General features: G+C 36.8%; 1 protein-coding gene across 1 annotated transcript in view; it reads right to left on the bottom strand.

The window, feature by feature from the left end:
• The window catches only part of bach2b (BTB and CNC homology 1, basic leucine zipper transcription factor 2b), a 162170-nt gene extending 147968 nt beyond the window's left edge, over positions 1–14202 (bottom strand). The window contains exon 1 of the mRNA XM_062044458.1: positions 14038–14202. The gene's annotated coding sequence lies outside the window, so the exon portion shown is untranslated. The remainder of the gene's footprint in view (positions 1–14037) is intronic.
• Positions 14203–16236: the final 2034 nt, after the last annotated feature.

Consider the following 16236-nt stretch of genomic DNA (forward strand, 5'->3'; position numbering starts at 1 on the left):
ATACAAGACACTTTGGGCCTGATTTACTAAAGGTTTGCATGTACTAAAACACATGCAAACTTGACAGCACGTGCAAAGGTGATCTACTAAACATGTGCGAATTGGATGGCGTCTGTTAAGTGAGCAAAAGAAGGCGTGCAATCCATTTTGCGGCCATGTCTTCATTAATATGCAAAATATATGCTGATCATCAAAAACCTTGCAATACAGGGAGGAGAAAATGCAAATATATTATAAAGCACGCGCAATACGATTTATCAACACTCATCACCGTTTTGACAGCTGTAGTTGGGTTTTATTTACCATGTTTGAAAAGGACACGCAAACTGACATGTAAACAAATTCAATGGATGTGATGCTGTGTCATTTAATAGTCATGTTTTTGAATGAATGTTTTCTCACATAGAGTATATATACATATATATTAGGGGTGTGGGAAAAAATCGATTTGAATTCGAATTGCGATTCTCACGTTGTGCGATTCAGAATCGATTCTCATTTTTTTAAAATCGATTATTTATTTATTTTAATTGTTTTTTTTATTTTTATTTTATTTTTTTTAAATTAATCAATCCAACAAAACAATACACAGCAATACCAAAACAATGCAATCCAATTCCAAAACCAAACCCGACCAAGCAACACTCAGAACTGCAATAAACAGAGCAATTGAGAGGAGACACAAACACGACACAGAACAATCCAAAAGTAGTGAAACAAAAATGAATATTATCAACAACAGTATCAATATTAGTTACAATTTCAACATAGCAGTGATTAAAAATCCCTCATTGACATTATCATTAGACATTTATAAAAATAAAAAAAAAGAACAATAGTGTCACAGTGGCTTACACTTGCATCGCATCTCAAAAGCTTGACAACACACTGTGTCCAATATTTTCACAAAGATAAAATAAGACATATTTTTGGTTCATTTAATAGTTAAAACAAATTTACATTTTTGTAATCAGTTGATAAAACATTGTCCTTTACAATTATAAAAGCTTTTTACAAAAATCTACTACTCTGCTTGCATGTGGGGTAGATCCTGCTGAAATCCTATGTATTGAATGAATAGAGAATTGTTTTGAATCGGGAAAATATCGTTTTTGAATCGAGAATCGCGTTGAATCGAAAAAAATTGATTTTGAATCGAATCGTGACCCCAAGAATCGATATTGAATCGAATCGTGGGACACCCAAAGATTCGCAGCCCTATATATATATATATATATATATATATATATATATATATATATATATATATATATATATATATATATATATATATATATATATATATATATATTAGGGGTGTGACGGTACGGGGGTTCCGGTTCGGTGCGGAGGTGTACCGAACGAGTTTCCACACGGACATATTAAGTAGCGTACTGCACGTTGTGTAAATAATACTCAAAATGCCGGACACCTGAGGCATCCGGCGAAAAGAGGACGCACGGCCAGTCTATGACCTAGGCCGTTAGCTGCTAGCATGCTAGCAAAAGAGGACATGTCTAGCGTGCTAGCAGCGATCGGGCCAGGTCCTGACCACACGTCCTCCCCCCACCGGACATGCCCTCCCTCGTGGGGCCGCCCGGGCGGTGCCCCCCAAATGCCCCAAATGTCTGGCACCCCGAGCTATGGTTGCGTGTATTAACAATGTACGTTCAGAGTTAAGAAGGTTAAAAACAAAACAAATTGTGAAGGCGCGCAGCAGCATTTGTGAGGGAAGGGGAGAGACAGAGAGAGCGCGAGCTCTGCTTTTTATCCATAGATTTATCACATTAAATTTTTTATTATCTATAGCAGGGGTGTCAAAAGTGTGCCCCGGAGGCCATTTGCGGCCCACAGCTAATGTTTTAAAGGCCCACGGCATATTCTAAAAATACTATTAAAATAAACAAAAACATAATCTTTCCTGTGATAAAATGGCAACCAAGGTAATCAAAAAGGTCCACCAACGAACACGATTTCTCTATAGAATCTCCTCTCTGGTCAACAAAAGCACCATGAAGATTCTGGCGGGAACTCTTTTTCGATTACGCATGCACCTCCTGGTACCCTAGCACCTCCAAAACCCTCAAATCTAAACTCCAAACATCCCAGAACAAGATAGTCAGATTACTTCTAGACCTCCACCCCAGATCACACCTCACTCCTACCCACTTCTCCAAAGTGGGCTGGCTCAGGGTGGAGGACAGAGTAAAACAACTTGCACTGAGCCTAGTCTATAAAATCCGCTACACCTCCCTGATACTGAAGTACATGTCAAACTACTTCCTTAATGTAAATGACCGCCATAACCACAACACCAGGGGGAGCTCCACTAACCACATTAAACCCAGATTCCGATCTAACAAAGGTCTTAACTCATTCTCTTTCTATGCCACATCAATGTGGAATGCACTCCCAACAGGTGTGAAAGAAAGGGCATCTCTATCCTCCTTCAAAACCGCACTAAAAGAACACCTCCAGGCAACTTCAACCCTAAACTAACACCCTCCCTTCCTCATCATAACTCTTCGGATTGTAAATAATCAAATGTAAATAATCAAATGTAGACACTTTTTCTTATAATTTCTGATCTCTCTCTCTGTGTCCACTACTTGCTGTACATATCCTACCAAGTCAGTACTACACTGTTCCAATGTCAATTTCTCTGATGATGCAATTGTTGATGACTGAAGTGTTGATACCAACCAAACCTGAACCCCCCCACCCCCCCCTACCTATCCCACACCCCGGATTGTAAATAATGTAAATAATTCAATGTATATACTCTGATGATTATCTTGTGTGATGACTTTATTATGAAAATAGTATATATCTGTATCATGAATCAATTTAAGTGGACCCCGACTTAAACAAATTGAAAAACGTATTCGGGTGTTACCATTTAGTGGTCAATTGTACGGAATATGTACTTCACTCTGCAATCTACTAATAAAAGTTTCAATCAATCAATAACAAAAGTGAAATAAAAAAGCTTAAAGGTTAAATGGAATTTAGAAAAAGTTGCAATGTTGACTAGTAAAACAAAGCTGTTTTTCTTTCTTTCAAACTGTCATTGCTCAAAACATAATATTGAATCATAATCAATGTTATTATGAATTATTGACCTATCCGAGGTTCCGATAACTTCACATCAAATATTCCACTAAGAAAAATATTTTTGGTGAAAGATTTTGCAAATTTAGTAAATAAATAACCAAAAAAATTATATTTTGTTGTTTTCTTACTGTACCTAAAATGAACCGAACTGTGACCTCTAAACCGAACCGAAATGTTTGTGTACCGTTACACCCCTAATATACATACATATACAGTATATATATATACATTTACATTTATTTATATATATATATATATATATATATATATATATATATATATATATATATATATATATATATATATATATATATATATATATATATATATATATATATATATATATATATATATATATATATATATTTGTATATATATATATATATATTTGTATTAGGGCTGCAACAACTAATCGATTAAATCGATTAAAATCGATTATAAAAATAGTTGGCGATTAATTTAGTCATCGATTCCTTGGATCTATGCTATGCGCATGCGCAGAGGCATTTTTTTTGTTTTTGTTTTTTTGAATTTTTTGTTTTGTTTTTTATTTTTTTAATAGACCTTTATTTATAAACTGCAACATGTACAAACAGCTGAGAAACAATAATCAAAATAAGTATGGTGCCAGTATGCTGTTTTTTCCCCAATAAAATACTGGAATTGATAGAAATGTAGTTTGTCTCTTTCATCCGATTATTAATCGATTAATCGAAGTAATAATCGACATATTTATCGATTATCAAATTAATCGTTAGTTGCAGCCCTAATATGTATATGTACTATATATATATATATATCCATCCATCCATCCATTTTCTACCGCTTATTCCCTTCGGGGTCGCGGGGGGCGCTGGAGCCTATCTCAGCTATATATATATATATATATATATATATATATATATATATATATATATATATATATATATATATATATATATATATATATATATATATATATATATATATATATATATATATATATATATATATATATATATATATATATTAGGGCTGCAACAACTAATAGATCAAATCGATTAAAATCGATTATAAAAATAGTTGGCGATTAATTTAGTCATCGATTCATTGGAACTAGCTATGCGCATGCGCGGAGGCTTTTTTTTATTTTATTTTTTTTATTTAAAAAACAATTTTTTTTAAAAATAAACCTTTATTTATAAACTGCAACATTTACAAACAGCTGAGAAACAATAATCAAAATAAGTACAAAAACAGTACAAAACAGCGCCAGGGCGGCGCTGAGGCTACGTCTCATGAGGTGGCGTAAGCTAGCCAATGATGTGTCATGTGCAGCTCACGTGACGACGCCGTCTCCTTTGCTGGAAACATTTGAAAAATGGCGCAGGAAAACACTACCGATAGTTTAGCGGATAAACATCTTGAGGTTATTGCTTCAATGGAGAAAAGTGTACGACCTAAGTCGTCAAAAGTGTGGGAACACTTCACTTTAAAGACTTCAAAGAAGACCGTTTCCTGCAAAATGGCACAGAAGTACAACATTGCTTCAGGAGCACCTGAAAAGGAAACATGTTGGAGCCATGGATGAAGGGAAGAACTCACAGTACGTAACTTTTTAAGTCCATAGTGGCAACAAGCATTCATGAGTTCAGCTTTTTTGTAAGTAACGTTAACGTTATGCCTTTGTTGCAACGCGGGGCTGATAATGTGTCTCCGGCACATTTGACTCCGTTTTGAGAGAAAACGCACGGTTACCAATTTCGAAATAAACGTAACGGACAGAAATATCTCAGGTTGGTTTCATAATGGATCAATGTAGCCGGGCCGATAAAGCTATATAAATCTATTTAGATTTGAGTGACGCTTTAGTATAACTAAACGTTATGAAGGTGCTGGAATATTTCATGCTATTATTCAGAGGCAGCCTAAAATGAATCCTTTATTATTCACAACAGAAACGTGTACAAGATTCAGTTCTGATCTGATGAGTTACATTTCTGTGTTATTATTGGTGTATGCTGCACCCCCAATGTCCAGAACATGGTGCCAGTATGCTGTTTTTTTTCCAATAAAATACTGGAAAGGATAGAAATGTAGTTTGTCTCTTTTATCCGATTATTAATCGAAGTAATAATCGACAGATTAATCGATTATCAAATTAATCGTTAGTTGCAGCCCTAATATATATATATATATATATATATATATATATATATATATATATATATATATATATATATATATATATATATATATGACTATAAATGGTATCATTGGTCTATAGAATTGTTATATGTACACCTCTGCATAACATTGTATCCTTATTAACATTAAAGACAGCAAAAAAAAAATATGGATCAACTTCCAACAAAGAATAACTTTATTAATATTGATTTTAGTAATGCGGACGCTGTATCGATCCGTTGTGGTGAAGAAGGAGCTGAGCCGGAAGGCAAAGCTCTCAATTTACCGGTCGATCTACGTTCCCATCCTCACCTATGGTCATGAGCTTTGGGTTATGACCGAAAGGACAAGATCACGGGTACAAGCGGCCGAAATGAGTTTCCTCCGCCGGGTGGCGGGCCTCTCCCTTAGAGATAGGGTGAGAAGCTCTGCCATCCGGGGGGAGCTCAAAGTGAAGCCGCTGCTCCTCCACATCGAGAGGAGCCAGATGAGGTGGTTCGGGCATCTGGTCAGGATGCCACCTGAACGCCTCCCTAGGAAGGTGTTTAGGGCACGTCCGACCGGTAGGAGGCCACGGGGAAGACCCAGGACACGTTGGGAAGACTATGTCTCCCGGCTGGCCTGGGAACGCCTCGGGATCCCCCTGCAAGAGCTGGACGAAGTGGCTGGGGAGAGGGAAGTCTGGGCTTCCCTGCTTAGGCTGCTGCCCCCGCGACCCGACCTCGGATAAGCGGAAGAAGATGGATGGATGGATGAAATATTGATTTTAGTCTAACAGAAAATATTTAAAGTGCATCATTTTGCGTAAAATGTTTTATTTTATTTTTTAAATTAAACTATCAAATTTTTTTTGACTGACACAAACCATTTCATACTGAAAAATACAATTAAATAAACTCAATAATTAATAATACATTCAAATTGATTAGCACAATATATAAAACACTTTAACCTTCAAAACTAAAATGAATAAAACAATTTATCTCAATTTTTTTTTTCATCAAAACGAGGAAGTCCGGATTAATGGCGACAATGAGCACATTTTGTCGTACACAGCTTTTCCCCCACTATTTGAGAAGAACTGCTCGACAGTTACACTTGACAACTGTTCATCATAGAAAGCAAGAAAGACTCCACAGGACAGAAATCAGAGGATAAATCGTAGAAGTGATCATTTAGAAACAGAAATGACCGATAGAGTAAAGACCTGTTCAATACAAAAGTGTCCTTAAATGACTCCTGCACTATGAAGGAAAAAAACTACAGATTGAGCAGTTTTCAGGGTGACATGCAGAATCTTCTTCCTGCAGTGCTTTGCTCAACTGGCAGCAGTCCAGTCGCACATACCTTTGTGCTGACATGCACCGCAGATGACAACGTGTTCTTTTCCTGCACTAACATTACTCGTGCATGCCATTTGCAAACGCACAGACAAAACAACAAATGCAAATAAATGATCATCACCATTCTGTTCAAAAGTCACTCAACTACAAAACACCCTTCTGACGGATTTAGGGGAAAAACACAAACTACATTTTCAACTTGCAACAACAACAAAAACGGAGAATCCAGTAATGGGATTTCTGATTGTGGGAACACGAGGGAGTTGAAGACAGTGACAACTTTGTTCACAAAACTCCACAATGGTCCAAAATGTGTTACAGTGTTCCTTACACTTTTGCAGAAAAAAATATTCCGTCTGCATCTTATTTGACATTCTACTATTAAGAGTGTTTTCTCTATCAATCCTATTTACACAATGTGTCATTACTGTCGGTACATGGTCACGTTTACAGCTTCGTCTGTACTCTGGAGTAGCGATCACAGTCATTAAATGACACATCTTCATTTTGCGCTCTATTAGGAACCTTTGAAATGTAACTTTAGAGGAGCAATTGCAATACAGACAGCTATGCTGCATTGTGAATGTGTGCACAGGTCTATCGTTTATCAGTCAAATCCCGCCATACCCACACGCACACTACGCATGTGTACACCCAAACTGTAACTGTAGAGGAGCCATCACATTACAGTCAAATACAAAACCCAAAACCAGTGAAGTTGGCAAGTTGTGTAAATGGTAAATAAAAGCAGAATACAACGGTTTGCAAATCCTTTTCAACTTATATTCAATTGAATAGACTGCAAAGACAAGATACTTAACGTTCAAACTGGAAAACTTTGTTATTTTTTGCAAATATTAGCTCATTTGGAATTTGATGCCTGCAACATGTTTCAAAAAAGCTGGCACAAGTGGCAAAAAAGACTGAGAAAGTTGAGGAATGCTCATCAAACACTTATTTGGAACATCCCACAGGTGAACAGGCTAATTGGGAACAGGTGGGTGCCATGATTGGGTATAAAAACTGCTTCCATAAAATGCTCAGTCATTCACAAACAAGGATGGGGCGAGGGTCACCACTTTGTTAACAAATGCGTGAGCAAATTGTCGAACAGTTTAAGAACAACATTTCTCAAATAACTATTGAAAGGAATTTAGGGATTTCACCATCTACGGTCTGTAATATCATCAAAAGGTTCAGATAATCTGGAGAAATCACTGCACGTAAGCGATGATATTACGGACCTTCGATCCCTCAGGCGGTACTGCATCAAAAAGCGACATCAGTGTGTAAAGGATATCACCACATGGGCTCAGGAACACTTCAGAAAAAACACTGTCAGTAACTACAGTTTGTTGCTATATTTATAAGTGCAAGTTAAAACTCTTTTATACAAAGCGAAAGCCATTTATCAACAACACCCAGAAATGCAGCCGGCTTCGCTGGACCCGAGCTCACCTAAGATGAACTGATGCAAAGTGTAAAAGGGTTCTGTGGTCTGACAAGTCCCCATTTCAAATTGTTTTTGGAAACTGTGGACATCGTGGCCTCCGGAACAAAGAGGAAAAGAACCATTTGGATTGTTATAGGCGCAAAGTTCAAAAGCCAGCATCTGTGATGGTATGGGGGTGTATTAGTGCCCAAGGCATGTGTAACTTACACATCTGTGAAAGCACCATTAATGCTGAAAGATACATAGGACACTTTTCCACTTTGTATCAGTCCATCTTAGATGAGCTCAGGCCCAGCGAAGCCGATTGCGTTTCTGGGTGTTGTTGATAAACGGTTTTCGCCTTGCATAGGAGAGTTTTAACTTGCACTTACAGATGTAGCGACCAACTGTAGTTACTGACAGTGGGTTTCTGAGGTGTTCCTGAGCCCATGTGGTGATATCCTTTACACACTGATGTCGCTTGTTGATAAAGTACAGCCTGACGGATCGAAGGTCACTGCTTACGTGCAGTGATTTCTCCAGATTCTCTGAACCCTTTGATGATATTACGGATCGTAGATGGTGAAATCCTTAAATTCCTTGCAATAGCTGGTTGAGAAAGGTTTTTCTTAAACTGTTCAACAATTTGCTCACGCATTTGTTGACAAAATGGTGACCCTCGCCCCATCCTTGTTTGTGAATGACTGAGCATTTCATGGAATCTACTTTTATACCCAATCATGGCACCCACCTGTTCCCAATTTGCCTATTCACTTGTGGGATGTTCCAAATAAGTGTTTGATTAGCATTCCTCAACTTTATCAGTATTTATTGCCACCTTTCCCAACTTCTTTGTCACGTGTTGCTGGCATCAAATTCTAAAGTTAATGATTATTTGCAAAAAAAAAAAGTTTATCAGTTTGAACATCAAATATTTTGTCTTTGTAGCATATTCAACTGAATATGGGTTGAAAATGATTTGCAAATCATTGTATTGCGTTTATATTTACATCTAACACAATTCCCCAACTCATATGGAAACGGGGTTTGTACGTTTGTAAAAACTCTTAACAAGCTGCTCCGCTTCTTCTGCCTCTGTCTCTGTCAGTACTCTACACAGCACCCAACATTGTCCCACCCACACAACCATCTGATTGGTTACATACAGAGCGGCAACAGCCAATCAGCAGTGCGTATTCAGAGAGAGAGAGGGGGGGGGGGGGGGGGGGGGTTACCCACATATGCGGTCCTCTCCAAGGTTTCTCATAGTCATTCACATCGACGTCCCACTGGGGTGAGTTTTTCCTTGCCCTTATGTGGGATGTCGTTGTGGCTTGTGCAGCCCTTTGAGACACTTGTGATTTAGGGCTATATAAATAAACATTGATTGATTGATAATATTGATACTGTTGTTTGATAGTATTCATTTTTGATTGACTACTTTTGGATTGTTTTGTGTCATGCTTGTGTGTCCTCTCAATCGCTCTGTTGATTGCTATTCTAAATGTTGCTGGGCCGGGTTTGGTTTTGGAATTGGAATTGTATTATTACGGTATTATTGTGTATTATTTTGTTGGACTGATTAATTTAAAAAAATAAATAATAATAAAATAAAATAAAATAATAATTTATAACAAAGATACAAACTAATTTAATCACTCAGTTTTGATTAAGATTAATAATTTATAAGGGCAAATGTAAGCCACTGTGACACTATTGTTCATTTTTTTAAATGTTTTTATTTTAATTTTTTATAAATGGCTGTGATGATAATGTAAATGAGGGATTTCTAATCACTGCTATGTTGGAATTATTATTAATTTTAATACTGTTGTTTGATATTATTCATTTTTGTTTGGCTACTTTTGGATTGTTTTGTGTCATGTTTGTGTGTCCTCTCAATCGCTTTGTTGATTGCTATATTCTGAATGTTGCTGGGCCGGGTTTGGTTTTGGAATTGGAATTGTGTTATTATGGTATTATTGTGCATTATTTTGTTGGAGTGATTAATTAAAAAAATTAAATTAAATTAAAAACAAAAAATCTGTGTTGGCTTTGTGATGAAGTGGCGACTTGTCCAGGGTGTACGCCACCTTCAGCCCGAATGCAGCTGAGATAGGCTCCAGCACCCCCCGCCACCCCGAAAGGGACAACCGGTAGAAAATGGATGGATGGATACAATATATATATATAAATTATATATTATAAATAAATTATATATATTATTATGGAATTATAAACAATATATAATAATAACAATTTATAACAAAGATACAAACTAATGTAATCAGTATGAGTGACACTTGTGGAGAAACATTAAAAATACATACAATGATAATTAAAGAGAAGCTGTTACAAGGGGTTAGTCGTAAGTGTGTGTTGCGTTCAATCAATCCAATCAATCCACTTTATTTATATAGCACATTTACACAACAAGAATGTTTCCAAAGTGCTGCACAGCAATGTTAAAAACAATATTAAAAACAATATTATGCTACACAATGACTAAATAAAAACAAAGAATAAATGAATAGAAAACCAATACAGAGACAATATAAAAAATAAATATGATTAAAAACGATTTTAAAGGGTAAAACCAATTAAAACAATAAAATAGACATCAAAATGTATTAAAAAAAACACAACAGAGGACAGAAGACCACACAACTCACGTAGTGTTAAAAGCCAAAGAATAAAAGTGGTAGTTCAAGTACTACTACTGCAGCTGCTTGTCTTCTGTTTGGGGAAATGTATATATTTTTTTACCAACATGACAACAGAAAAATAAAATAAAAGGTAAAAAACTACCGTCTCTTTGTGCCTGGGAGAAAGTTAAACTTAACTACATAATTCATAAACTTCACCCTTCCGCACTGTGGTGCGTTCAAGGAGCGTCCAATTAAATTAGGAAGTCTTAACACTCGCCGGAAGACATTCTGAGTGAAACAAAGAACCAAACATGCAGACATGGCGGGCTTTCTAACAACAAAAATTATAAGCTGCTAATGTAAGGAGAAGTGAGTCGTGAAGCCGCGTCGACGACGTGGTGAGACCAGTAAGTGTGATGCAATAACTCTGCAATTATCGCATTAATTTTATGCCATCGACGCGCCGAATTGAAAAGGTGGCATTGGAGTCATTAAAGGATTTATGCTTTCCAACACACGCGGAAGAAAATGGAGGACATGCATGGGAAACATGCTGCGTGGGCTACTGTAAGGAACAATAGACTCCTTCCGCCGTGCAAGTGTTGCGCGACGACGAACAATGTTTGCGTGTTTTCGTCGAGGATACGACTTTAAGCCCGACACACTTGACATGGGCATATTTTTGAATGTGAGAAAAAAGCCGCGGATATGTAAAAAGGTGAGGGAGAAGATGGAGGCTGATGCTGCATCAGCACTGACACACAAAGACACAAGTAAATGCTGCCTCACTGCACCAATGCAGGCGAGCAATGTTTGCTGTGTCAGAAATAGCTCAATAAAAACAGCATGGACACATCTTACATCAGCATTCAAATACAATAACACAAACACAACACAAGACGATGGAGAGGGATGCTTAGTGGAAACAATGCAAAATAGTAACTACTAGAACCTCCCGAAAGGGACAAGCGGTAGAAAATGGATGGATGGATAGTAAAAAATTTAGAAAAGTTAAGAGTTGATATATTATTTAAAGAATATAATTGGAAGCAATGTATTGTCATATTACTCTAAAGCCAGGACATACACTGTATGTACAGTATTTACATATATTAAACAGATTACGCAAAAAAAGTTATCTAACACATATAAATATATGCATTACAAATATACAAATTATAAATATTATTTTTTTTTAGAAATATATATATAATATACATAATTATATATATATATATGTATATATATATATATATATATATATATATATATATATATATATATATACATATATATATATATATATATATATATATATATATATATATATATATATATATATATATATATATATATATATATATATATATATATATATATATATATATATATATACATATATATATATATATGCTGCCCTTTTTTTGCTGCAGCTGTTACATATACTGTAATATTGTACATGGTAATTGGGATTTGTTATATATTGTATATATTATATAAAAATATATTAATTTTTATATATTATATTTATATATATATATATATATAATTACACACAATACTTAATTAATTATATATGGGGCGGCGTGGCGAAGTTGGTAGAATGGCCGTGCCAGAAATCGGGATGGTTGCTGGTTACTGGGGTTCAATCCCCACCTTCTACCATCCTAGTCACGTCCGTTGTGTCCTTGGGCAAGACACTTCACCCTTGCTCCTGATGGCTGCTGCTTAGCGCCTTGTATGGCAGCTCCCGCCATCAGTGAGTGAATGTGTGTGTGAATGGGTGAATGTGGAAATACTGTCAAAGCGCTTTGAGTACCTTTAAGGTAGAAAAGCGCTATACAAGTATAACCCAGATTAAACCCAGATATATATTTATTTATGTGTAACCCGACTTAAAAAAGTTGAAAAACCTATTTGGGTGTTACCATTTAGTGGTCAATTGTACGGAATATGTACTGTACTGTGCAATCTACCAATAAAAGCTTCAATCAATCAATCATAATATAATAACATAATATATTAAGTTAAAGTACCACTGATAGTCACACACACACACTAGGTGTGGTGAAATTAACCTCTGCATTTGACCCACCCCACTTGTTCACCCCCTGGGAGGTGAGGGGAGCAGTGAGCAGCAGCGGTGGCCGCGCTCGGGAATAATTTTTTGGTGATTTAACCCCCCAATTCCAACCCTTGATGCTGAGTGCCAAGCAGGGAGGTAACGGGTCCCATTTTTATAGTCTTTGGTATGACTCGGCCGGGGTTTGAACTCACGACCTACAGATCTCAGGGCGGACACTCTAACCACAAGGTATCAGTGTATATTATATACTGTATATATAATATGCAAATATTACATATATGTTATATTTTATATTGCTACTAAAGTACATGTTTAGTCTACTTTATACCTGCATTATCATTTCCATCCTGCGTAACTGAGCTACTGTGTGGAACAATTTCCCTTGAGGATCAATAAAGTTAGTCTAAGTCTAAGTGTGTGTACATCATATACATATTTATAGTATTTAAACATATAGATAATAAAGAGACAAGCGGTAGAATATGGATGGATGGATAATTAGTGCATTTAAATACAATAAAATAAATGATATGTTTGGCTATAATACACATTCAATAATATACACAATATGAATGCTCTATACAAACAATTGTTATGTATTTAAGAATGATTACACACAATACTTAATTAATATGTTCAATAATTTTCCACATATAAAAATGAAATAAATGGATGATTTTGTAAAATTTCTAAAAAAAAATACAATGTTACCAAGAAACATTTTACTTATATTTGTTTATTTTTTGACGTAGTTTAAAAATATGAATATTTTATAAGTAATGTTTTATAAAAGTAATATGAGCCTCTGATAAATACGTTACATTGGATACGTGTAATTAAAAAAAATATATTCACGACTTTATTTACATGACTCAAATATATTTTAAATGCATTATAAACCCCCATTGAAGACGAGTAATCATAGTAGACGTGTAACTGCGGTGATGATATTAGTTGCGTAAATGGCGGTGTTATGTGAAGAAGGTGTCCTGGAGTCAACCATGTTTTGGATGGTGAGTGCAGCGTGAAAACGTAACAGGATGTGGTTTCACTGCTCAAACCGCGTTCACACCCCGACACGTTTAACCCTTCAACATTTGCACCGCCGCCAAGCTAGCAACAGCCACACGACACGCGTGGATACGGACAGCGTGGACGTGTCTTACACGTTAATAGCGTGAATAGTTTGCAGCTCGGAGACAAATAAGCAACACAGCGGATCGAGTGCAAGGGAAGGAAAGTACTCACCTTTTTTGCTGCTTTCTTGCTCGATCCGGCATATAAGTTTTCTCACATTGTATCCTCCCGCCTGATACTTGTCCTCGCGATTATGAAGTACCGGTACACGACACGACCGTGATTGTGCAGTCTGCTGCTGTGCACGGCGTGCTGCTGTGTGCTGTTACACTTGACTGGAACGCCCACATTGTTGACAGTCGTCCGCTGACGTCATCCCGTCCGCTCATTCACAACATGGCCAGCGTCGCCGCGCCTTGGCGTCGCTGCGGTGCGCGAGCATGGGAGTCCCCGCTTCAATGTGCGCAGCTCGACGTGGAGAATGGCTCCGGCTACGTTACTATTTACGTTACTACGTTACGCGCTAAGTACGGAGGCCCCGCCCCTCGCGTACACACACAGCAGCAAAAGATGACACGAGGCATGTTTTTGCCTTACAACCGTTTTCTGAAACAGCTAACACTCCTACAATATTTAGTTTTATATTAATTGTATAATACATTTCTATGTAGAAATGATTCAAGCTTATTATGCAAAATGAAACTTAATGATTAACTAATAAAAAGCCATATTAACACTTGAAATACATATATATATATATATTATGTATGTACACACACATATATTTATGTACACACTTGAAATGTTTACATATATACAGTGTATATATATACACATACATACATATATACACACACACACACACACATATATATATATATATATATATATATATATATATATATATATATATATATATATATATATATATATATATATATATATATATATATATCTCCATTTTCTACTGCTTGTCCCTTTTGGGGTCGCGGTGGGTGCTGGAGCCTATCTCAGCTGCATTCGGGCGGAAGGCGGGGTACACTCAATGTTTATTTATATAGCCCTAAATCAGGGGTCGGGAACCTTTTTGGCTGAGAGAGCCATGAAAGCCAAATATTTTTAAATGTATTTCCGTGAGAGCCACATAATATTTTTTAACACAGAATACAACTAAATGCGTGCATTTTTAAGTAAGACCAACATTTTTAGAGTATAAAAAATCTCTTATTATTTTTAATAACGTTGTTATTCTGAAGCTAAGTAATGATAAATAAAATACTTCTTTCCATTAATGTGACTTCTTGAACAGGTGCGGTAGGAAACGGATGGATGGATTAAAATGCATGAGAATGTTTTATTTTTAGGACGTTATTTTTAACACTGTGATTACCAGCGGAATTATTCATTACTTATCGTGTTCAGCAATGTCAGCTAAGAGAGAGCCAGATGCAGTCATCAAAAGAGCCACATCTGTCTCGAGAGCCATAGGTTCCCTACCCCTGCCCTAAATCATGAGTGTCTCAAAGGGCTGCACAAGCCACAATGACATCCTCTGTACAGAGCCCACATAAGGGCAAGGAAGAACTCACAACCCAGTGGGATGTCAAAATGAATGACTATGAGAAACCTTGGAGAGGACCGCAGATATGGGTGACCCCCCCGGGGAGACCGGATGCAATGGACGTCGAGTGGGTCTAGCATAATATTGTGAAAGTCCAGTCCATGGTGGATCCAACATAATAGTGAGAGTCCAGTCCATAGTGGGGCCAGCAGGACAACATCCCGAGCGGAGACGGATCAGCAGCGCTGAGATGTCCCCAACCGATGCACAGGCGAGCGGTCCACCCCGGGTCCCGACTCCGTTCAGCCAGCACTTCATCCATGGCCACCGGACCTGTGCCCCCCCTTCCACAAGGGAGAGGGGGGAAGAAAAGAAAAGAAACGGCAGATCAACTGGTCTAAAAGAGGGTCTATTTAAAGGCTAGAGTATACAAATGAGTTTTAAGATGGGACTTAAATGCTTCTACTGAGGTAGCATCTCTAACTGTTACCGGGAGGGTATTCCATAGTACACCCTGGACAAGTCGCCACCTCATCACAGGGCCAACACAGATAGAAAATATATATATATATATATATATATATATATATATATATATATATATATATATATATATATATATATTATATATATATATACCGCAATTTCCGGACTATAAGCCGCACCTGACTATAAGCCGCACCAGCTAAATTTAGGGGAAAATACAGATTGCTCCATATATAAGCCGCACCCGACTATAAGCCGCAGGGTTTTGATGTGTAATTACCGTAGTATATAGGGGTTCCTGCTACCACGGAGGGGATTGTCGG

This window comes from Entelurus aequoreus, linkage group LG04 (assembly GCF_033978785.1).
Source record: "Entelurus aequoreus isolate RoL-2023_Sb linkage group LG04, RoL_Eaeq_v1.1, whole genome shotgun sequence".
Lineage (NCBI taxonomy): Eukaryota > Metazoa > Chordata > Actinopteri > Syngnathiformes > Syngnathidae > Entelurus > Entelurus aequoreus.